The sequence below is a fragment of the Eublepharis macularius genome, chromosome 11, assembly GCF_028583425.1.
Source record: "Eublepharis macularius isolate TG4126 chromosome 11, MPM_Emac_v1.0, whole genome shotgun sequence".
Lineage (NCBI taxonomy): Eukaryota > Metazoa > Chordata > Lepidosauria > Squamata > Eublepharidae > Eublepharis > Eublepharis macularius.
This window is the reverse complement of record NC_072800.1, coordinates 41496064-41519691: the sequence shown is the minus strand read 5'-3', so window position 1 is coordinate 41519691 and position 23628 is coordinate 41496064. Positions and strand designations below refer to the sequence as shown.

The 23628-nt window shown below is 40.8% G+C and overlaps 1 protein-coding gene across 3 annotated transcripts in view; it reads right to left on the bottom strand.

Annotated features, from left to right (window-relative positions):
- The window catches only part of THRB (thyroid hormone receptor beta), a 244238-nt gene that overhangs the window by 154134 nt on the left and 66476 nt on the right, over positions 1-23628 (bottom strand). For all 3 annotated transcript variants that reach the window (XM_054991370.1, XM_054991372.1, XM_054991371.1), the window contains 2 exons: positions 15253-15365; positions 2016-2053 (listed from right to left, as the gene is read on the bottom strand). The gene's annotated coding sequence lies outside the window, so the exon portion shown is untranslated. The remainder of the gene's footprint in view (positions 1-2015; positions 2054-15252; positions 15366-23628) is intronic.

Below are 23628 nucleotides of genomic sequence, written 5' to 3'. Positions count from 1 at the left end.
TGCTGGGAGCTCTGAACACAAAACTATCAGCAAAACCTTGTATAGCTCTGACTCTTCATCACTGGTTACACCCACCACTCAGTTCCTATACCCCTCACTCCATTTTTCTCCTAGACTCCTACATCTCATCGAGTTTTATACACTTCACCTCCAATCCAGCATGGAACTAACAGGATGCAAAACCTCATACCTTTCTTTCATTAGTCCACATTTTGAGAAATCCACAGCTAGTGCTGTAATTAATAATTTTTTTTCATTCCAGAGCAGTAATAATTCTGCACAGACATCTTGGTGCAAGTTAAGATCGAATGTGAACATTATAGGGCATCGATACAGATATTTCAAGTTCTAACTGAGCTGAATTTGTTGGAGGAAACAGCAAACAAAATAGAGGGAAGGTCTCCAAATATCAAATTACAACCAGGGACCACAGTTCTAAGAGACCTGACAGAATCAAACTAATGCCAATGCAATTTTTGATTTGTTATCTTATTATATTTGGGGGGGATTTTCAACTGTAAAGTGCAAGGTGCAAAAAGTGCAATCTTATCTATCAAATCTATATAATCATACAATAAATAACCCCAAGCAACACACTTTCATTCAACCAATGCTTCTGAATTCAAGTTAGTAATACAGTTCATATCCAAGAAAGTCCTTGTGTGTAATTCTTTGTCTTATTTTCTTATGTAGGCAGACGGCCGTTGGTGGAGAACAAAGGCTGCAACCGACAGGGAGCAAAGGTCCAGGAGAGTTGGCAACGGGTGCGTTAGCAACTAATACATCCCGTTTTGCAATGCTTCTTCATAAGCCACATTCAAAGAGCATCTCCAAACAAAATTAGTTCATTCTTTGCATTGGTGATCATTCCAGTATGTGGAATTCCAGTATGGTGGAATGTGTGATTCTGCTAGGTTTGCTGGTTCTCCAGTGGGGGTGGGGGATCCCCCACTCCCATCCTCCTCCCACTGCCACCACTCACCTCACCAGCGGAGGAAAAGGTATGGGAATGGGCTTCCCAGGCACGCTTGCAATGTGATGACATCACTTCCAAGAGTGACATCATCATGCAGACCTCAGGGGGCTGCACAATGATGTCACTTCCAAAAGTGATGTTATCATGCCATGCTGGAAGCACGCATGTGCTCTGCACACAAGGAACTGTAACAGGTAACTGCTCCCCCCACCAGGAGGGTAAGGGGATCTGGCAAACATAAAGACTGTAGACCCAAGACCAATGAAAAAATTCCACATATTGTGTCACTTGGCCTGGTTTGCCTCCCTCGCTAAGTCTCTAAGCTAGATGTACAGGTTTTTAAAGAGTTGGGTTTCCCAGACCCAACTTGAGTTCCCTGAAGCTACACAGCAGTTTTGGGGAATTGGTGTTAAAAAATAAAGGAGAGCCCAAACAGCCTCAGAATGACTCCATGGGGGGAGGAGAGGCTCCTTCCTCCCACCTCAAGCCATTTCTCCGTGTCAAAATAGCACGGGCAGGAGATTTTCCCTGTTTTTCCTGCTCCACGGAGTATTCTGTGCCTGTGGAGCAATAAAAACAGGGGGAACCCAAACCCAACTCTTTAAAAACCTGCACGTCTCTAGCTTGAGTCTAAGTAATCTGGAATTGTCTGTTATGGCTGTCATCTTGAAAATATGGCTAATTATTCTACATTGAAAAGAAAACATGAGATAGTTTTAAATGAGTTTAATAGCTATCAATAAGTCTTTAGGCCTGATTTTACACTCACACTAGGTTGAATTCAGGGAACCTCACCCTAGTTATACAAAATCAGCCTTAAGAAATTATCATGAAACCCATGGGGCTCAAATTGCAAAAGGGAATGTGTGGAAATTTAATTATTTCAAAGGCCTAGTACCAATACAACATAAAAAATGTTCTGAACCTGCTTTTAGCATCTCATCTTCTATGAATAGCCAGCCCTCCTAGACTGTCTTTAGTTCACATTTTTCAAACAAAACATTTCCTCCCACAAGAGCATTCATTTGTGATCACTTACTTTGATCAGAAAGCTGAAGTAATGGCACCTCTGGCATGCTGTGGAGAGAAAACAAATAGTTAAGTACTGTGTACATACAGCTTTCTGTGTTAAATAGTTTTAATTACTCTCATTTGTGGAATATAGCTATCCTTTTGTCTTTAAAAATACGTTTATAAAAACCAGACATTCGCAAAAGAAAAGAAACAGCAGCATTTTGGCAAAGCATCAGCCACTGAGCCTTGCTTCCTTCAAGACAGGAAAACTTTTGCTCAGCTTTAGATTTTGCCTGAAATATTTATTAATGGATCTTGTTTAAAAAGCTAAAGAATGGAGACATCCCATTTACTAGCCACACGCAGTCTCCGAAGTCAGTTTTGCATGAGGTGCGGGTTCCAGTTTGCTAGAATTCAGACAATGAAGCTATTATATTGTCAGAGGAACATCTGAAAGCACATTGAAAGGCTTCAGAACCAGAAGGTAACAATAGCAAACCCAAAGGTTTCTCAACTCTTTCCCTGATTTTGATGAGCTATCTTATACTTTTATACATCAAAGGTAAACAATAGAGACTCAAGACCAGCAGATAAGAGGAGACACTGTCATTTTTCTCAACACCTATTGCAAGAAGTGGGCTCCCAAACTTACCTCGGGGCTGGTTTGCAGCTCTGAGGCTGCCATGGGGAGCACAAAACAAAGTGTGCACAAGGTTTAGAATTAAACAAATAAAGCCGCTGATGAACACAATGATTTCATCAGCCACGTATCTATTATTTTCTGGAAATTTGTACTTTTAAATTGTTATACAATATTCCTGCACGAGGGGTACTGCAGCATCTGACTATTTTTGCATAAGTGCAGAACCAAATCCAGTTGCAGGTGAAAAAGAAACACCAAAAAGAGAACAAAAGCAAGTCCAATGCAGATGCCATACTGTTTTGGCAAGAGTTCAAATGAGGAAATCCAATGTATATCAATGACATCATAGTCTCACAAGAATGACAGACTGCACAAGAAAGTAACAATGCAACCCTTACTCTTCTTAGAATTACACTATAAGTCAGCTGCAGTCTCTAAATTGCTCCTTTATTTAGTTTAAAAGCTGATCCATACTTCACAGGGCAGCCATAAGCAGAATGGCGCTTGGTTTCACCTCCCAATACCACTTTCCCCATATTTTAAAGTATGCATATAAAGCACACTGCTACATCTGGCATGACACTAACTCAAGGATGTTTTAAGTAGTCTGATTGCTCAAACTTTAATGTATTTAAATAACAACATCAGTACACAGAAACCTGCACTATTTCTCATTTACGTACTTGCTTACGCATCAATGTTTATGAGTATCACTCAGAAAAACACCAGAGACACATGCTGTCATAAAACCCTTTAAACTTTTCACCAAACCATACACAAACCTCACAGGCAGCCACTCCTGCCATCAGGCACATGCAGACATGTGAGAACACGCACTCAAAACAATGTCTGTACAAACTTACTTCACCATCTGCCCTTGTTATCCACCAGCCCTCTTCAGCTACTTTCTCCACCACTCACTTACATGCCTTTCGTCTTTCAAGTTGCACATGTGACAGGTGGACTGAAGAGATGACAATATGCTTGTCACTGTGTGTACTGCATCAAACTGCTTCTTGTTGCACGTGCATGTACTATAACTGCTTTCCCTTCCCTCCACTAATAAATAAACCACATAGGCTATTTTCCCCTCCCACTAATTTTTAATGTTTTTTAATTGATCCACAATTTTAGAATTCATCTACTGGCAATTCTAAGGCACTGTAAAAGCTTGTCGGCACTTTGTATCTGACACAATGTTGGTAAGTTATTGAAACAAATGGGTTTTTACAAGAATTGGAAGCATAGCTTCTGGCGAAAAATTGCTGATTCTTTTTTCATGCTGCTCTTCTAGAAATCCTGGAAGAAATTTGGTTTCACATAAGTGGGCTTGCTGCCAACAAAGGGATATAGATCCATCATTAAAGACAAAAAGGGGGAGATAAATCCTGCATTACATTATTTTTATCTGAGCGAATTTATTTCTTTTTCACAGCTTCAAGTTTCCCTAAAAGACGCATACACCTCCAGTTAAATAAAATATTTTATGGGGAAGACAAGCACAAGCACATGTTTTGAAGCACTGTTTTTCTCTTTTAAATCAAAACAGAGGGGATTATTTATCCATGTTGATCTCATTAGCACTGAAGGGTGTTATACACACGCGCATGAGTATCCACGCAACACAGAAGGCATACACAAACACTCCAAAGAACAAAGAACTTTTTCTACTTTCTGTTCACTGCAAAACAACCTGCACTTTCTTTTCAAACACCCCAAAGCCCTCCTTTTCAGACCAACAAGTAACTGGCAAAACTACACAACAGTGTGGAAAAAATAAATCTGTCACTCTATGACCTACCACACCTTTCAAATAACAGCTCTGAAGAATTTAGTAGACTAGATTTTTCTGTCAGCAGCAATGAGAAACCAAACTAAGCTAATAAATAAAAGTAATATCCAAGACTATTTTTGAACACAGGTTTAACACAGGCTAGCATAGATAGAAGCTGCTGTGGGAAATAAGGGTATGACTAGATGACAGTTTCCTGCACCTCTTCCTAGGCACTGTAGGAAGCATTCTTGCTGAATGCTGGGACAAATTTCTTAAATAATCTCACAGTTTTTTTATATCAAGTTTGCCTTTCAGTGTCTCCTTCTTTATGATCTTTCCTCCACCTACTTGTTCATTAAGCAAAAGTTAACGGACTCCCCAGTTTAGCATTCCGTCATTTAAATTTGAGGTAAGCTATGAAGGCTCCGACAGTTGTTTAATTCAGAAGGACACAGTATGAGGAAGCATAAGAACTCTCCATCCTAATTCAATGCCTTCAGTTCTACTGGGAAAGTAAGTAACTGAAGAAAATCATAAGAATTTCTGTTTATGTCCTTACAGAAATTAGGTAGATTATTTTTTCTTCCATGACTCTTTGTACACGTGGGATAGAATCAGGGAAAGGGGCAAATGTTACATGTTTCTACTTGGCCAAGAGAAATGTTACATGGTCAGAGTACATATTTATGTAACCCATCTCCCAGAAAGTCTGTTGGCAAAATGATTCAAGCAGATGCATCAAGATCTTAGCATAACAATAACCTTTGTTCCAGCTACTGCATAGCTACTGCTTAGGCTGGTGGACAGGAAGTTGTTTGTTTCATTCTTCTTAACATATGCATAGGGTTGCCAGCCTCCAGGTAGTGGCTGGAGATCTCCCAGAATTACAACTGGTCTCCAGGCCACAGTGATCAGTTCACCTGGAGAAAATGGCTACTTTGGAGGATAGATTCTATGGAATTATGCCATGCCAAGGTCCTTTCCCTCCCCAAACCCCATTTTCTCCAGGTTTCACCCCCCCCCCCCCAGATCTCCAGGAATTTCCCAACTTGGATCTGCCAACCCTATTCATAAATTAAGTTCATGGATCACAAGTTTACAGTTAATACTACAAACATTTGATTACCTGACCACACAACCTACTACCAAGCTCTGCTCACATTTTTCTGGAGTAAAATTATCTAACTCTTGTTTAAATCAGGAGTGGCCTGGTCAAGCTTATTATGGATCTAGCTAGAATCTTGGGATATTCCATTTTTATATTAAAAGTATGCATTTCTCTTGGACTCAGAGAGAGCGAGAGATATGAAAACATGGTGATACCAAATTCCACTTTATTAGCTGCCATTTTAAGACAAGTCAACTCTATTTTGTGGACAAACTAAAGTTTTTCCAACTCTTGTTTGTCTAATGTTTGGAATTCCACAGTTCTGGTGCCCATTCTTGGGTTGCCATCCATCTAAGTTCAGATGGCAGAGGCACCCAAAGCAGAAGACCCAACAATGAGCGTAGTGGGCACATACATTCACATGGGAGCAGGCAGTCATATGCTTCCCCAAGCCACAGTAGCACCTTGAATCACCACTGCTTATTGTGCTAAGCATTGAAAAACATCTTTTCTGTCTGTCCAGATTATTACATGTAGTGTGCAAAAAGACAATCTAATTTATAATTGCTCATTATTTCTCAGGTACTTGCACTCCAAAGACCTATCCTATGTAGGGCTGCCAGGTCCCCCAGGGTCCAAACTGGGAGATGGGGTGTCATAGGGAGGTGCATATTGGGGGGGGGGGCTTACCATGCATATGCTCAAAGTGTGTGTGTGCTCTAGCACCTTCATTGTCACGTCAGGAATTACTTCATTCCTAGGGTGGCAGCGAAGGCTCTGGAGCACGAGGGAGCATGTTCCAGAGCTCCCAGGTCCATTCCCCACACCCTTTTCCACCTGCTGGCTAGGGGCAGAGGCTGGGAGCGAGGGATCCCCCACCAGGGGAATGGGAGCCCAAATCCTATGTATAAGGTGCCAGCACTGTGACAATGCATACTTGCATATAACTGGGTGTCAGCCAGATTTCTATTCTTTCTCACACTGGTTAAAGGATAAGCTCACCAGCCTATCCTAACTACAATTTTACAATCTGCTATGAAGCTTAAATAGACTTGGGTATTTTGTTTATGAATTAGCTGTTGAGAGAGGGGATTTAGCTGGTATGGCTAGACTTAGCTGCTTTCTCTAGCAAGGTTCAGCTGCTTGACTAAGAACATTTTGGAAAGTGGTCTATATCTTTGTAAATAAGGTTGAGTTTTTGTGAGATTTTAATATCTAGCTCCAGTCAATGTAGGCATGTTGTATTTTTCCTCAGTTATCTTTAGCTATCATTTTTGAAATGTCTTGTTTATCATCTTGCAATGTCTTCTACATTCTGATTTCCCTGTTGTAATAAATTAAGAAAAATATTAATTGCTTTATTTTCACACTCTGCCTATGTGTGTGCCTATGACTATGCTTTGGTCATGCTACTGGATTCCTGACCATATTGGAGCTTTTTGCCCCTTATACAGGAGACATGCTGAATATCTGGGAAACACAGCTGGTGGCAGCAGCACTAAGGATTGTACAGGTCTTTGGGCCCTTCATTGAGTCAGAAGGAACTGGTTTAGGCTACATGTTCCCAGAGGTTCAGGTTCTCCACAAGGTTCCAAGTAAATGTTACTGTTATCAGAGTGCTTGATTTCCAAGGCCATTTCCACACAGCTTACCTTATTCTGCAAAATAGCGAAATCTCGCGAGAAGACGCTGTTATCGCGCGAGAAGATGCTGTTATCACATGTGAAGATGTGATAACAGCATCTTCTTGTGAGATTTCGCGCGAGATTTCTCTATTTTGCAGCATAAGGTAAGCTGTGTGGAAACGGCCCAAGTAAACTCACTTAAAATCAGAGTGCAAAAATCAAACAGGAAAAAATATTCTAATTTCTAAATACTGAGATGATTCAAGAGTAGATCCTAATTCTTTCATATTTAAGCTTGCTGTCATGATGTGAGGATGCTTAGAGACCCCTACCTTGTGAGTCCCTTTGAGGTTATGTCTCTCATTTATGAACAAATTTTCAGCTTCTGATACAAATGATCTACCAGTATTAAGACAAAACACGCCAGCATTATGTGGACAACATCAACTTTCCATAAAAGCACTTGCTTTTAGGCTTGCCATTCCCCAGTGGGGGCAGAGGGATACCCTGCCCCTAACGCTGCCCCCTGCCACCTCTCACCTGGCCAGTGAGAAAAAGAAAGGTACAGGAATGTGATGCTGGGGGCAAAGCATGCTCTCCCATTCTCCAGAGCACTCCTGCACTCGCCCGCATCACAGCAGGAATGACGTAATTCCTGGTGCAATGCGGAAGTAATGGGTCAAGTCAGGGGGCAACTGAGTGAAAATTGGCTCCAAATTTAACATTTTCTCTCAATCAGCCTTTGGTGTGAACAATTACTTATGTGTTGCACCAGGAATGACATCATTCCTGGCACGATGTGGGATTCGCCAGAGCTAATTCCCCCCACACAAACAACTCTCCCCTCTCCCCCATCCCCCAGTTTGGCCCCCCAAGGGGCCTGGCAACCCTACTTGCTTTTCATCCTGGGGAGTAATTCCTCCTGGTCAGACGGTGTTTATATCATTCCAAAAGCTTAAATGAGGTACAATTAGTCTAGGAATTATTGTTTCACTTAAGAGTATGTAATAGGACTGGACTTTACAACTGGTTAGTGGAGAATAATGGTTGGCTGCCAAGCCCAGCCACAATTTGTGGGCTCCTGGGTAACTTCAATGGTTCCCTTAGCTGAGATCACCTCAATGGCCAATACTGGCATAGCCATGAGGAAAAGGAAAAAGCAAAAACATTTCAAAATTATCTCTCACATAATTAGATCTATGGAGATTTTTTAAAAAAAATCCAGCCCTGTGCTAAATAACCGCATGAATCAGAAATGAATTGCAACCACCCACACTCATAAAAACCACTAAATCCATTGACCTTTTCATTTTCCGTGAACTTTGGCTAGTGCCGTTTGTTGTTGACTGAAGAAAAATTGTGCAGTGATATGCACACAGATATTAGTAATTTGGTTCCTATTCTAAGCTTGCTGAGGTAAAATGAATGCGGTTGCTAACAAGTGACAGCAGGAGCAGGACTTTTTTTTCCCGAGCTCATTTGCTACATTAGCATAATATACATTTCAAAACAGAAATGTAAAAGCCAGATCAGATAACATTTGGCACCAATTGCCAGCATCTGGTGAGAGGAAATAAAAGCAGGATGAAAATGGCTATGAGTCGTGAGCAAAAGCATCTCAGCCTCTAGCACTTATACCTCATTAACGATCAACCACCTTTTTCATAATTAAACCAAAAGAAAGAAAATAAGGAGGACTTCTTCATCCATTGACCCAAGACATTTTTAAAAGTAAGGCCTCCAAGCATTAGATCATTGCCAATGTTCGAGAAACACTTCTACTGTATTCAACAATGCAATGACTAGTTTAATAAAATGCTACTTTCAATGGACAGAATACTATACATTCAAGGCAAGTCAAAACGTAAGGTAAAGATCACTTTGAGCTGACCAAGCCGCATTTTGACCAAGACCCCATTCCGTATGTATTATAAAACCTGGTAATTTATATGTCACCTCACCTCAAGCAGATCTCTGGAGAGGCAAGCAAATTCATTTTGTAAGTGAAGAAGACTGATCATCTCACAAATAACATTTGTATTGAGTGTCCGTTCCAGATTTTAGATGTTGTGGGCAGCAATGCACTAGCACAGCTACTTAGACTAGTGCAACCTGGAGGACAGAGTAATTACTTGCTTGAATGCAAAAAGTGGGAGTCAGAGGGTAAGAGTGGCAATGCCCAGTACAAAATCTTATTCATACTGACAGGATCAGGGACACCATATACCAGTAATTTATAAGTATGATTACCAAAAGTCAGGGTTTATCAGCTAGCACTGGATGCACTAATGACGCAGGTCTTTCTCTGTGATACACTCACTATACAAACATGCCACACATCATGAAAAGGCAGACACTGCCATAGACCTCTCTCGGATGATTAAAAACAGGATTGAGAAAGGACAAGGAGCAAGAAACACGCCAACCAAAATGCCATTCAAATAAATTATCTCTTCACTAGGGATGTCTTACTCGCTTTCCAAGAAGGGGGGGCAGGAGTGTCTGAATCATTTTAGCATAATAATTGCATACACTGATCTTGTACTGTACTGCTATATAACACATATGGAAATCTATGAATGAAGCTCAAGGGTAAGTTCAAGACCTGCTTCTAACCACATAGTTAGTGTAATGAGAATTCAGCTCCTCTTAAAACAGCTGCAATACTCCTAAGAACAACAGATAAGTTAACTGATTAACAATTACAATATGACCTTTGGACAATGTAAGAGGAGCTTTGCATATATTATATTGAATCCTCAGTATCAGCAGGAAGCTACTTGGGGCATCAGAAGGATTGTGTTGATTTATAAAAAGGTGAGCTAAATCCTGTACACCTTTCTCATGCAAAGAGATCTAATCAAGCTAGATGGGGTAAAAGCAGGGCTCATTTTGAGGGGGAACACATCAGAACACAGTTCCGGCAGTTCCCCAAAGAGGTCACATATCAGGTGGCCCCACCCACCTGACTCTCAGCCATTTTGGGCCCGTTTCAGCCTGGATTGGGGCCGAAACGGCCCGGATTAGGCCTCTGACGGGTAGTGGATCGCTCTTTCACTCAACAGTGGCCTGATCCTGACCATTTTGGGCCCCTTTTCGGCCATTTTCAGCCCCTTTTTGCTATTTTGAGCCCAATTTCAGCCCTGTTTTGGCTCCAAAACAGCCAGGATTGGTGATGTCAGGGGGTGTGGCATATGCAAATCAATTATGCTGATGGGTTATGCTAATGAGTTCCTCCAGCTCTTTTTCTACAAAATGACCCCTGAGTAAAAGCAAGGACATTGCAGGACCCGATTCTTCCTAACAGACTGATCAGAGCAAGTTTGAAGTCACAACACAGTATCACATTGGCAGGACCACAAGATGAAGGTTTCTCTCGCCGACTGGAATACACTGTACTATCCACTAGATTCCTGGAACATCAAAACTTATTAGATAATTAAGCTGTTGGTTAATCAAAAGCAGGGAATTTCAGTCAGCTGCTATGTATTAACAGCCTCTAAATCTGAGACCTTAAAAGGGACATAAATACGGATTGAAAATTAACCAAGAATGCCAGAAAGCCTGATATGGCAATTCCACCCACGGAAACATTTGCTCAGACATATCTGCCAACACCAGGAACAGCACATGGTATACATTCTGTTGTCCTTAACAGCCTAAACAGATATAGATATAATTATTCAAATAAATCAGTCGGGGGGGGGGGGAGAAGCTGAGTCAGATTAAGGATATTCTTACTTGGACACAGTACGTTTTCTTTAATTGTATTCCCCTTCTCTTTCTCCCCCTGCCTTTAATTTTTTTTGCAAACTATCAACTCCAAAAGAAGCTCTTTTAGATTCACAGCTATCAACTAGGTCTTCCTCGTTGTGTGTAGAAGGTGCCATGAAGTCACAGCTGACTTATAGCAACCTCACACGGTTTTCAAGAAAAGAGCTGTGAGGAATAAACAACTGACCCCTTGTGCTGAAATACGTTTTGCTCTACACTAATTTCAGTTTTGATTAATGAATGATCCCTGAACATTTCGCTGAATTTGTCCTTGCTAGACTAATCACATTGCTGTGTCACTGACTCACCAATATCCTCTGAGAAATTAAGCATCGATGTCTCTTCATTATCTTTATTCTAGATGGGGGTAGGGCATTAAATAAAGGCAGAACATTTTGTTTTTAATGTCTAGCTACAAAAAATAATAAGTAAATAAAACATAATTTTTGTCAATGCCACCTGTCAAACTTTATGACTCACCTAATTTTCTTAATCATCATAAACACTTCTCACAATATCTACTTCATCTACCCAGTCTACCAACAAAAAGAAAGAAATTCTGGGCCATTTAATAAGTCAGAATGTATAAGTCACATTCCCAAGTGTCCATTCCTAAGTATATCACTGCTTGATAGTTTCAGGTGGGTAGCCATGCTAGTCTGCAGTAGAACAGCAGGACTGGAGTCCAGTGCCATCTTAGAGACCAACAAGATTTTCAGGGTATAAGCTTTTGAGAATCAAAGCTCTCTTCTTCAGATACAAGTAGGAATGGAGATCCCTGAACTTTTATATCCCAGCCAGAAGGTGGGAGGGGTGTTAGAAGGAAGAGCATCAGGATGCAAAGGTCCAATGCAGCTTGATTAGATGGGAGGGTGTAACAAAGGAAGATGTCAGGATTTAAAGATACAATGCAGCAGAAACTGGCATCTGTAGTGAGAATATAATCCTATATCTCTGTTCAACCCGAGGGGTCCACTGTTCTGAATTTGTGAATGAACTCAATTTCAGCAATCTCACACTGCAATCTCTCCTCGAAATTTCTCTGAGACAGCCACTTCTAGGTCAGCAATAGAATGTCCTGGAAGATATATGCTATCAAGCGTCAGCAATGCTCTTCCACGCTCTACATTCATTGGACAAACAGGTCAGTTTCTATGTAAAAGACTAAATGGACATAAATCCAACATTAAAAATCATACTCTAAAACAAGTGGGGTTTTTTATACTAGGACCTCTTCCCTTTCTTTGTTGTTGATCATGATTTTGACATCTGATCACAGACAGTTCAACAAACCAGTTTACTGGTTGGTGTCAAAATGGGATTTCAAGCCAGAATTTGTAGTATAGTTTGTTTCAAGCATGGTTTGTAGAAAGACCACCTGAACACAGAATTGGTAGTACAGAGAAGATATCATCTCTTCTAGGAGGAAAAAGCACAAGTCAGTATTTATTACTTCTATCTCGAAGACTAACTGGAGTTTCTTGCACAATCCACGGTTTAAACAATGGTTTATTATTGTAATGGTCTGAATACTGCCTATATCTGTATATACCTTTAGTGCTCCAAAACAGTACTTTGATTTAACTTGTTGTAATATTAGTAACGAAGGGGGAAGCTGTGTGCAGGAGATGTGCTTTCAAAAATAGAGCACAATATAGTTTTGTGTTTATGGTTTTTATGTGAACCAGAGCAGATGTTATTCAGCAGCTTATCAACCACCTGTTCAAGCAAAGGTTTGTCGTTGGGGTTGTTGTATTCATAACAAATATTCTGCTCTGGATGGACAGGCTGGGATTTAGTTCTTCTTATTGTAGAAATCCTTCCCATTCTCCCGTGTTTCACCAACATTACTATGATCCAAGAAGCACAAAATTAAAGCCATAACTAGAGCGATGTAGTTGTTAGGGTATTAGGCTAGGACCAGAGAGACAGAGGTTTCAATTTCCATCCAGGTTGCTGGGCGGCCATGTGCCAGTCACAAGCTCTCATCCAAATAGTTTTGTGAGAATTAAATGAGGAAGGAAAAACCACGCATGTCATTTTGATCTCTTTGGAAGAAGTGCAGGATAAACAGAATCACCATGTCAGCAGTTTACAGCTTCAGGACAGGTACTATTTTTCAAGAATCAAAGTTTCTTTTTGACGTCATGATTATAAGTTAGTTACACTGGTGAGTTTTTTAAAAGTCGCAGTAGCACTTCTACAACATGCTACCATGTGGGTGTCCTTGGGAGGAAAGTTAAAATTGGAGCGCTTTCTCCCCCTGGAATCCTAAATTTACTGATTTTTTAAATCAGTGAATTTTTTTAAATAAAATGCATCCCAACACATACATACTTCCAACAAGAGAACCAAACCTGGACTCTCTGCACTGTTCTGGAGGAGAGACTCCTGGACCAACAGGCAGCTCATATGAACACTGCTTGTTCTGTTCTAATGATGCAGTTTGTGCAAATTTACAAGATATGAATAAGGCAGATTCTATGTAAAAGGTGTGAAATGCAGCCTTAGGAGAATAGCTTTAACCTGTTTTATAAACCTACGGTACTATAGTCTGACTGTCATTGTTAAATGGGCAAATAAAAGCATTTTCTTGCAGGTTAACTCTGAAATGTTATCCCATGCAATGTCATAAACTGCAGAGCTTGCTGTTGTTTTCAGTGGGTGGGCTGGGTTGTCAATGGTCAAGCAGTCAGGTGATCTGCAGTTACCATTAGAAGACCTCCCCGCAAGGGAGACCTGAAACAGATACAGAGCTGAAACAAAACATAAGCCATTTAACATGACCAATTGAACAATGAGGAAACTAGCCATAAGAAGCATACTTACAGCAATAAACAATACAAAGTAATATTCTTTTATCAAAGCATCTTTCTGAACGATTTCCTTACAGTACAGCCATTCTACTCATGTAAAAAACCAGTTTTGCGTAGTTTGTGGAAAACCAGGATAGGGGGAGCTTTCCTGACCTCTGTACGTAGGCCATTCCATAAAGTGGAGACCACCACAGAGAATGCACGTGCTGATTTTGCCCATTTTTCAGGGTGGCACCTGCAGAGAGCTCCATTCAGCTGAGTGAAGCTGCCTTGGCGGAATATAAGAGGCAGTCCTGCGAATCTGTGAGGCCAAGACTATGAAAGGTTTGTTTATGTGATGGTCAAAACTTTAAACTCAGCATGGTAAATGATGGGCAGCCGAATAGAGTGATTGCAGAATGGGAGCAATATGCACGGCCCACCTAGCTTCTTATAACCCTCAAACTGCAGCACTATGTATCAGCTGGAGTCTGTGAGTTGACTTTGAGGGAGACCTATATGGAGTGCATTACAGTAGTCTAATTCGATGTTATCCTGGTGTGAATACAGGTGGTGACTTGACTGTCATCTTCCGGGCTAGACTGAGTTGGAAGAAGGCATTTTTTGCAGCCATATTAACTTGCTTCTCTAGCAGCAGCACTGGATCCGATATAACCCCTAGGCTCTTAATTGAGTCTGCGAGAGTCAAATGAACATGTACAAAACTGGAGCAAAATAACTGAGAAGTTGTATGTGAATTAACGCAAACAAAAATCAAACTGGAGAATTCTTTGGAGAAAATGTTTCATCTTCACTGTTTATATTCCAGAAGTATATACTTGACGGTCAATTAATAAAATTAAACATATTTCACCTGTTGTTGCAGAAGCATTTTTAACCATTTGAGTTAAGAAGGCCTTAAATTTGTGCATGGCAAAAGCCATCCCTTTTGCCAGCAGCCCTGTAGTAAGTCTGTTGCCTAACAATAACAAAAGTGAGCGTTCTGCTTTTATTAACATACTTGATTGTGCACATCTATAAGGAAGAAGCTGGGCCTCAGCAGTAAAGACAAATACTTTGCATACAGAGGATCCCAGGTTCAGTCCCTTCATCCCCACTTAAAGAATGTCAGGTACAAGGAGCAGGGAAAGATCTCTTCTACAAGATCCTGAAAAAACCCTGCCAGTCAGAGTAGGCAATGCTGAGCTACATGAACCAGTAATCAGACTCAGAATTAAGCATCTTAAGCAGAATTAAGCGTCAAATCTCCCAAATGCATTTTCTCTGTTTATGATTTTAGGTAGACTCTTTTTTCGCTCGATTTGTTCCTTTCAAGTCAAGATGCAATAAGCCATTTTATTAATATAGTTCTAGAAAGTTTCTGTGCTTCTAGCTTCTGTGGTTTCACATAACATTTTGAAAAGTATGTTTCAAAAGAAGGCATCTGTTTTCTCTGGGAGGAAAAGACAGACATATATTCAGGAACTGTTTTGGCTGTCATCTAAAATGTTAAGCAGGATTTTTAAACACTGTAAAAACTGACCTTAGCACGATCCCGTAAACTAGAGACAAGAATCAGCAGCGGGATGACAGAAACCATATCTGTTTCAAATTGAAGTGCAGAAACAGGGATCACGGATCTTCTGTTCTTAGCATCTGATGATAAAAAGAGCAAGAATCAGCAAAATCAATATAGAGATGTACGTGCTAGACATAAACAAATAAGAGAACTATTTAGGTACATACTGAAGGCATGCTTGCACTGAGTCACTCATGAAGTTTTTACTGATTAGAGAGAACCAAGTCTACAGGGAGTGTAACTCATTTGTAGCCACTGTAAACACTGAAATGGAATTTCACATGCATTAAGAATAATTTTAAATTCTCTATTTTGAGCTTAAGGAAAATTTAAAGGGTCAACTCTACCTATCCATCAATCACATTTTTATCCCACCCTGTGCCTCTAAAGATCTCAGGAAGGCATACGAGATTTTTCTCTCTTCCACTTTATTATATACTCAAACACATGAAGCTGCCTTATACTGAGTCAGACTTTTACAGTGCAATCCTATCCAGAGTTACTCCGGTCTAAGCCCATTGATTTCAGTGGGCTTAGACCAGAGTAACTCTGCATAGGATTGCACTGTTAGTCTATCAAGCTTAGTATTGTCTACTCGGACTGGCAGTGGTTCTCCAAGGTCTCAAGTCAAGGTTTTCCTTGTCACCCACTATCTGACCCTTTCAACTGGGGATGCTAGGGACTGTACCCGAGATTTTTCATACACAAAGCAGATTTTTTACCATGGAGTCACAGCCCCTCCCTTAGCAACCGCCCTGTGAGATATGTCAGACAGAGGGACCGGCCCAAGGTCACCCAGAGAACTTCATTTGAGTGGAGTTGGGCCTGGGTCTCCCTGACCTAACCATTACACCGTTCTGCTGCTTAAACAAAAATGAATTCCAGACAAGTGGTTTTGTTCTCTACAACAGTCTACAAGTTCTGTGACATAAGCTTTCATAACAATAGTCTATGCATGTGTTTGACACCTTAAACACTAACAAACGTTTTAGCTGATATAATTGCTACCAATACCTGAATAATGATACTTATCAAAATCTCAAAACAAAAATTCACTCAAAAATCAGAATACCTAGATCATTAAAAAAAGAACCCTGGTATTAAAGATTCAGATTTCTACAGAGAAATGTGGTAGTGTGAGAACATTAATGCAAACTCTGTAGGGACCCATAAACTTCAGGTCCAAACTTACATTGATTAATGTTCTATACACTATTAAGGCAACAGAATTTTAGTCCTACTTTGTGATGAATAAACTTAAGGCGGGATCACTGAATGCATAAAGAAGCTTTATTAAGTACCCACTAAGCAACTTTCTTACCCATTTATCAAATTTTTCATTTCATTTATTCAATTTTAGTCCGCTCTCCCCATGGCGGGCTCAGAGCAGAGAACAACCAGTTAAAAATACATTAAAACATACATAAAACAGTTCATACAATAATAAAACTCAGTTCATACAATAATAAGACTCAAGATGGTGGTCCCCAAAATATACCCCGTCCCATGAACATTCAAAGGGTGGGAGGTGGAGAGAGCAACCAATCTCACTGATGGAAAACTCAGAGGGTGTCACACTTCCCCCGGACAGGAGGCTGCCAGGGAGGCATACCTATACCCCAGCCTCAACTATATGTCTGGCGGAACAACTTCATCTTACAGGCCTGACAAAAGGATAGTATGTCTTGTTGGGCCAGAGTTTCCGCAGACAGAATGTTCCACCAAGTCGAAGCCAAGACCGAAAAGGCCCTGGCTCTGGTTGAAGCCTGGCGAGCATCCCAGGGGCCAGGGATCACCAGCAGATTTTTTCCAGCTGATTGAAGAACCCTCTGGGGCATATAGGGTGAGAGGCGGTCCCGTAGATATGCTGGTCCCAGTCCATAAGATGCTCAGAACAAGCATAGCAACCCTTCTCATCCATTTTACCATCACAATAATCCTTTGAGACAATTTAAACTGAGAAAGAAGGATTGGCCAGCCAAATCTTTATGTCTGAGCGGAAACTTAAACCCAGTCCAAAACAGCTACCATCACACTAGTTGTCAGCTGTTACACAACCCATTTCATAACTTCAGGCACACTGCTAAGTATTCTCCAGAAGTATGATACCACACACTGTGTAAAGGCATATGCCACCTTCTATTCTAAAAAGTATTTCTGCAACACTTGTCAGTGATAGAGTCATGCCTGAATTTCTGAAAAAAGTAGCTATATTTTGGCACCACGATCGAGGAGGCCCTTTCCTGGGTTGCCACCCGTCTAGCCTCAGATGGTGGGAGCACCTGAAACAAGGCCTACAAAAATACCTGAGTGGACAGGTTGGTTCATATGGGAAAAAGCGGTCCTTAAAGTATGCTAGTTCCTAACTATAGAGCTTTAACAGTCAATATCAACACCTTCAACTGGGCCTGGAAGCAAATTGGGAGCCTGGGTCAAACCTTCCCCCCACAAGTGGCACCTCTGTTTGGCTATAGGCAACTGACCCACTTGTTTATCTGCTGTGTAGGGTAGCTCTATGGTTTGCGGGGAGAGAAAAGGTAATGTCAGAAATGCGGCCTTTTGTCATAGTGTTCTCAATGGGGTGGGGCTTGCTCACCATGGATTCATTTGGGCAGGGCAACACCATACGTTTCAGTAATGGGTATATTTGATTAAACAGCAACCCTCATTACCCATGAGTGCTGTATAATAAAGCTTTGACCATATTTTCCCAGGGTTGTAGCCTATACCGTGCCAATGTTTCTTTAGTAGGACACACACTGCGGTTAAAATGAGACAACTGCTGCAATACAGCTTACTGACACACATGCCACACAATCCATCCTTACAGATAAATAAATATTGTTTATAGAGTTTATCTCAGACAAGCCTCTTGTGTACAAGCCGCATTATGAATGCAAGGCTAAACATTTGGAGGACTAGATAATGCTGCACATATGATAGGGAGTTCATATATTCTTTTATCTCAAGAAATAGGGGGCAACCAAGCATATATAAAGTGTTCTTTGTACAAAGAACACTTTATACGATTTCCTACAGCTTCGGTACGCTGTACCAGCAACTGCTATTTCGCTGTCAGAAAGACATCCTTTGTTCTAAGAAGTGTCAAAAAGTTGTACGGTGATAGAATTGTTGGAATAATTCCTTTATCTGGTGCTCGCATCCTCTCCTGTGGAGAGGTGGAGCAGCTGTTGCTGGATAATTCAGACAACCTCTGATGTAATAAAGGCAATCAGCTTTGCTTCTGTACCAAATAAGAAGCAGAGATTTTTCACTCAACCCCAGGCATGAAGTATCAATTCTAGTGGGTATACAAAAGACCCAACAGTTTAATCTGAAGTCTGCCACCTGCTGGGTTATTAGACTCGTCAGTTGCAGACTTAGATGAATCAGCACAACTAGGACAAAAATGATTCATTGAGAGCATCTTTAATGCACAAAAATAATTGTACTTAATTACGGCCTAGGTCATATATTTCTGTCCTGATGGTTGCATACATACTGGCTTCTCAGTGGCAGCAGGGGGGGGGGCAGGGGGGCCTTTTAGATCTTCTGTCATATATGCTCTGAAGTGGAAGGCTAGATTGTTGTTAAAAGTTCTATCTAACACCCCTCCTTTGCAATTATTCAAGATGAGTGACAGAAATTTGATTTCTAAGACTTAAGAATTTTTGCCAGTTTTCTCTTATTATTAAAAAAAAGGTTTGATTTTGTAATGATAATTATACTCTGCAAACACGGTCATACTCTAAGGGGAGGGGGTGCTTGCCAGATCTGCTATATCTTAAAGTTACAATAAAACTTATACAGGCTTATATTTGGCATCTTGCTGCATAGGAACACAAAGATACAAACCTGATCATGAGGTTGTAGACTATAGAGACATGAATGGCATAGAAGACAGCTGGTACCATGGATTGGGAATAAGAATAAGAACAGCATAACCCAACTTTCCCAATTTCACTTGGGACAGCCTTATTTTTCAGAATCCCAGAAAAGCCCACCCTCAAATCACCACACTTTAAGCAATAATACTGGTTGTTCTGTTCAGGCTTGTACTGTTAGGCAAGTATAGCGCATATATCATCATCATCATCGCTATGCTTGCCTAACAGTGCAAGCCTGAACAGACTTACACTCTTCTGAGTCTTTTGACGTCAATGAGTTTATAACAGTATAATTCTGATTAGGATTGCACTGTCAATCAACTAAACCGGAATAGGCATTAGAAATAAGCATTTTTTCAAAGCTGTATACATACAATTTTTAATTTTGATGCATTGTAGCTACGGAGATGATTTAAACTATAACTGATTCTGTGACAATATAAACTATCTCTAAAATTTAAAAAAATACTCTAAGGAAAAGGGTTCTTCTAAATGCATTTGCTGTTTTTTTCCCACTGAACTTTCTTTCCAATAGACTTTGTGTTAAATGCATATAATATAATTTTACAATTAGTTTATTCCTTCTTTCAGCCTACTTAAAACCTAGCCAGATCTACAACAGAATTTTGTTTGAGGGTGAGATGGAAGGTAAAGGACTCTCTGAACCTCTCTCTCTCTCTCTCTCTCTCTCTCTCTCTCTCTCTCTCTCTCTCTCTCACACACACACACACACACACACACACACACACAATCTTACCACAGAAACTAGCTGAAACAATAATGAAAATTAAAACAACAATTGAAAACAATAGATATACAGTAACGGAACTGTAAAAATCTAGAGCTGCAAACTAAAATATTTAAAATCAAAGTAGCAATCAGGAAAATTTAAAAAGTCAATTTAAGACATCAGCAATTTTAGAAACCTCTACAAGAGCAAAGTACACATAAACCCTCAAACGTTTAAGTCCACAAGAGAATGGGATAACACCACTTCCAACGAGAAGGCACAAATGAAACGGCTGGGAGAAGTGCTGCCACAAGTCCCTAACAACCTCAAAATAAGCTTTTGTATCAAGGTAACAAATCCCAGGCTAAGACCAATGGACAAAGATACTTCAGGTACTTTAGACCTGAACTTAAAGGTCATAAACTGCACCTTGATTTGAGCCTGAAGACAATCTGGAAGCCTGTGTAAATGTTAAAGCACTAGAGTAATAAGCTCATTTTACTGGGCACCCTCAGGCTGCCAGTCCCCTGCTGGGAGCGAGAGATCCCCCACTCCCAGCCTCTGCCCCCCACTGCCAGTAACCTAGCCAACGGAGGGAAAGGTCCCAGGGAACACACCTGGGAGACAAATAACATCCTGGGCCAGCATGCAGTGGATGTGCTCCTGCTGGGCATGATGTCACATTGCTGCTGGGCGCAATGACATCACTTCCGAAAGTGATGTCACCGCACCTGCAAGGAGCATACGTGCGCAAAAACCACGCACAACAACAACATCAATTTATATACCACCCTTCAGGACAACTTAATGCCCACTGAGAGCGGTTTACAAAGTATGTCATTATTATCTCCACAACAAAACACCCTGTGAGGTGGGTGGGGCTGAGAGAGGTCCAGATAACTGTGACTAGCCCAAGGTCACCCAGCTGGCTTAAAGTGGAGGAGTTCACCACAGGTAAGTGCCAGGTCCCACCCCCCCACTGGGAGGGCAAGGGGGGGCTGGCATCCCTAGCACCCATTAACATCCTGGTCACTACATTTGGCATCTACTAAAGTTTCTGAATTATCTTCAAGGGCAGTTTCATGAAGAGCATGTTGTTGTTTTACCCAGCCTTGATGAAAGGCTTATGTGACAGTGGCTGGGCCTACTTTTCCCAGGAACACTTGCAATTGGTAAACCAGCTTAAAGTGATAAATGACACTCCTGGCCATCTCTCTCACTTGCTTATTCAGAGACAGTGATAATTCAGAAGTACTCCCAGGCTCAGATAGGATACATCATGGTAAACATTTTAAAAAACGAATAGTGCCTTCTTGCTGTCTGCTGGTAATTTTTTTAAAAGAAAGATATCTTTAGTGCTGGCAAGAGGGAAAGGAAAACAGAGGAAGAGAGCAAACCAAGAACGTTATTTCTTTTCTTTTTTCCCCCCAAAATGATTGTGGCCTCAACCCATATACTTCTCCGTAAGCCTGCATTCAGAAGAAACTTATTCCTGAATTTTCAAGTGTGGGCAAGAGGGACATGACAGCTATTCAGTGCCAAAAAAGCATTTTACATATTCTTAGAAGTACTTTTCTTTGCATGTTTTGAGACAGTTCTTCTAGCTCTGAAAACAGACATCTGAGTGGAGCCTGTGGTGAGGACTTGGCACAAAATAAGTCCAGAATAATAGGGGAAACAGCCCAGGAGAAACTGCCTACCACAGGAAGGGAGAGAAGTTGTTTTAAAAAAACAGGGCCTGTAAAAATCTGATGGAAGGTGAAGCAAAACTAGGGCTGGGTTGTTGTTAGAGGACCACATAACGAATGAGTTCTCTAGTTATAGGTTTCCTGCTGAGTTCGATGTTTAATTAACAAAGAAGTGCCATTACTTGGTAAGCTTTGCTTAATTCTGTTTGTGAAGAGTGGGGGGCTGCAGTTCTTCAATGCTGATGGGAAAGCATCCCATATATGCTCAGAGGCACTTTACTAACAGTTATTTCTGCTTAGGAATTCAATGCCATGAACACATAAGCAGTAGGTTCCTAAGCAGAGTTTTAAGTCCACAGAAATCCACTGAAGTCAACTGGTTTAGAAGGGTATAACTTTGTTAAGGATATAATTACACTGTAATTTATCTAGGTCTCAGTGCTCCTCAGCTGTAAAATGGAACTATTGTCCTATAAATAGCAAAAATCAAGTATGGTTATATATTTGAGTATTGTATGCATTTAACTGGCCTCACTGCTTTTGCCATCTGGAGCCATCTGCTTGCATGCAGTTTTAGCTCCTGTTTTCTGCTCACAGCACTTTTGAGTCTGGATTGTCTTGGTCACTGTTGTTCATGCACATCAGTGCCTGTATTTTCATCCTCAAAATGGTGGATGGTACAGAACAACGTAAGAATAATGTATAACATTTTCCTGTAGTACAATTAAAACATATGTATATTATTGCCTGCATAAGAATAAGCAAGGTGAACTAACATAATCTCAAACAATTTGATTACAATTTAGTTCAGACGACAAGTTTGCCCAAAACTCTTTTTTATATTGCACAAGCAACCAGTACATTGTCTGCCCCCCACCCAAACTTTTGGAAACGAAGAGAGAGCAAGAAAGAGAGAAGAAAAATTAGAATAAACAGAAAAATAGGCAGGAAGGAAGGGAAAATAAAGAAGAAAAAGAGTAGAAGGCTAGGAAAATGAGAAAGGAAAAATACAGAGACGGAGCAAGAAAAATGGGCATGGTTTGAAAATAATGGGGTTGTAAAGGGATACTTCTCCCTCCAGTTCATATGGGGATGAGATTGTCTTCATTCACTAACATCTATGTGAGTATTTATATACCCTTCACAAAAAGCATAACTGAGGAGTTGACCCTCCCATGACAAAGATTTGCCCTCTTTGACTAAAAGATTATTTTTATGGTTGCCAAGCCGCAGCCAGCAACATCTGGGAGCAATTAGGGAGTGTGGTCCGGCATACCAGTGGCAAGACAGAGTTTTTGCAAATCCCAGAGCATCCATGACGTCGTTTCCAGTTTCCACCAGATGTGGCGTCAGCACACCAGCATGATGCCAGTAGAGCATGATCCCCCCCCCCATTTTCTCCCACTGGTGCTTCAGAAGGTTGCCAGCAGGAGACTTGGCAAACCCCTGTAAAATCTGGGGAAGGTTCTGTTTCTATTTACTGTTCAGGCATATAATGCATTAATGAAGTCTTTTTACACAATGGTTGCTCTAAAACTGCACAGTTGTTGCCTATAATATGCGGCCAATGCACTATTGGCATTGCAGTCTGGAATAATACCCCAGTTACAGTCTTAATAATAGGAATAACTCTGTTTGTCCTTCAGTTTGTCTGGAGGCCTTGTACTTCTTAGACTACCTAATTCTGTCTGCAAAGACTTACAGTCAAACTGGGCCTTCTACCAGAATCCTCCCTTACCTTTCTACCTCGAAAGCCAGTATTCTTCAAGGAAATCCTCTCCAGTACAGATCCAAGACAAAACATACAGGCAAATAGGAACAAAGAGTGAAGAATTCTGGAGACTGTAGTATGACACAACATAGACCTGTCCTATGCTGCCACTTGTATAATAGCAAAGAAAAGGGGATAGAAGGAAGGCATAGAGCCTCATAAAGAACTGGCTGAGCATGGCCCAAAGCAGCAAGCAACGAGTCTGGCAAAGCAGCCAATTAAAAAGAATTGTTATGCAGAGATGTGGTACGTATCATCACAGCA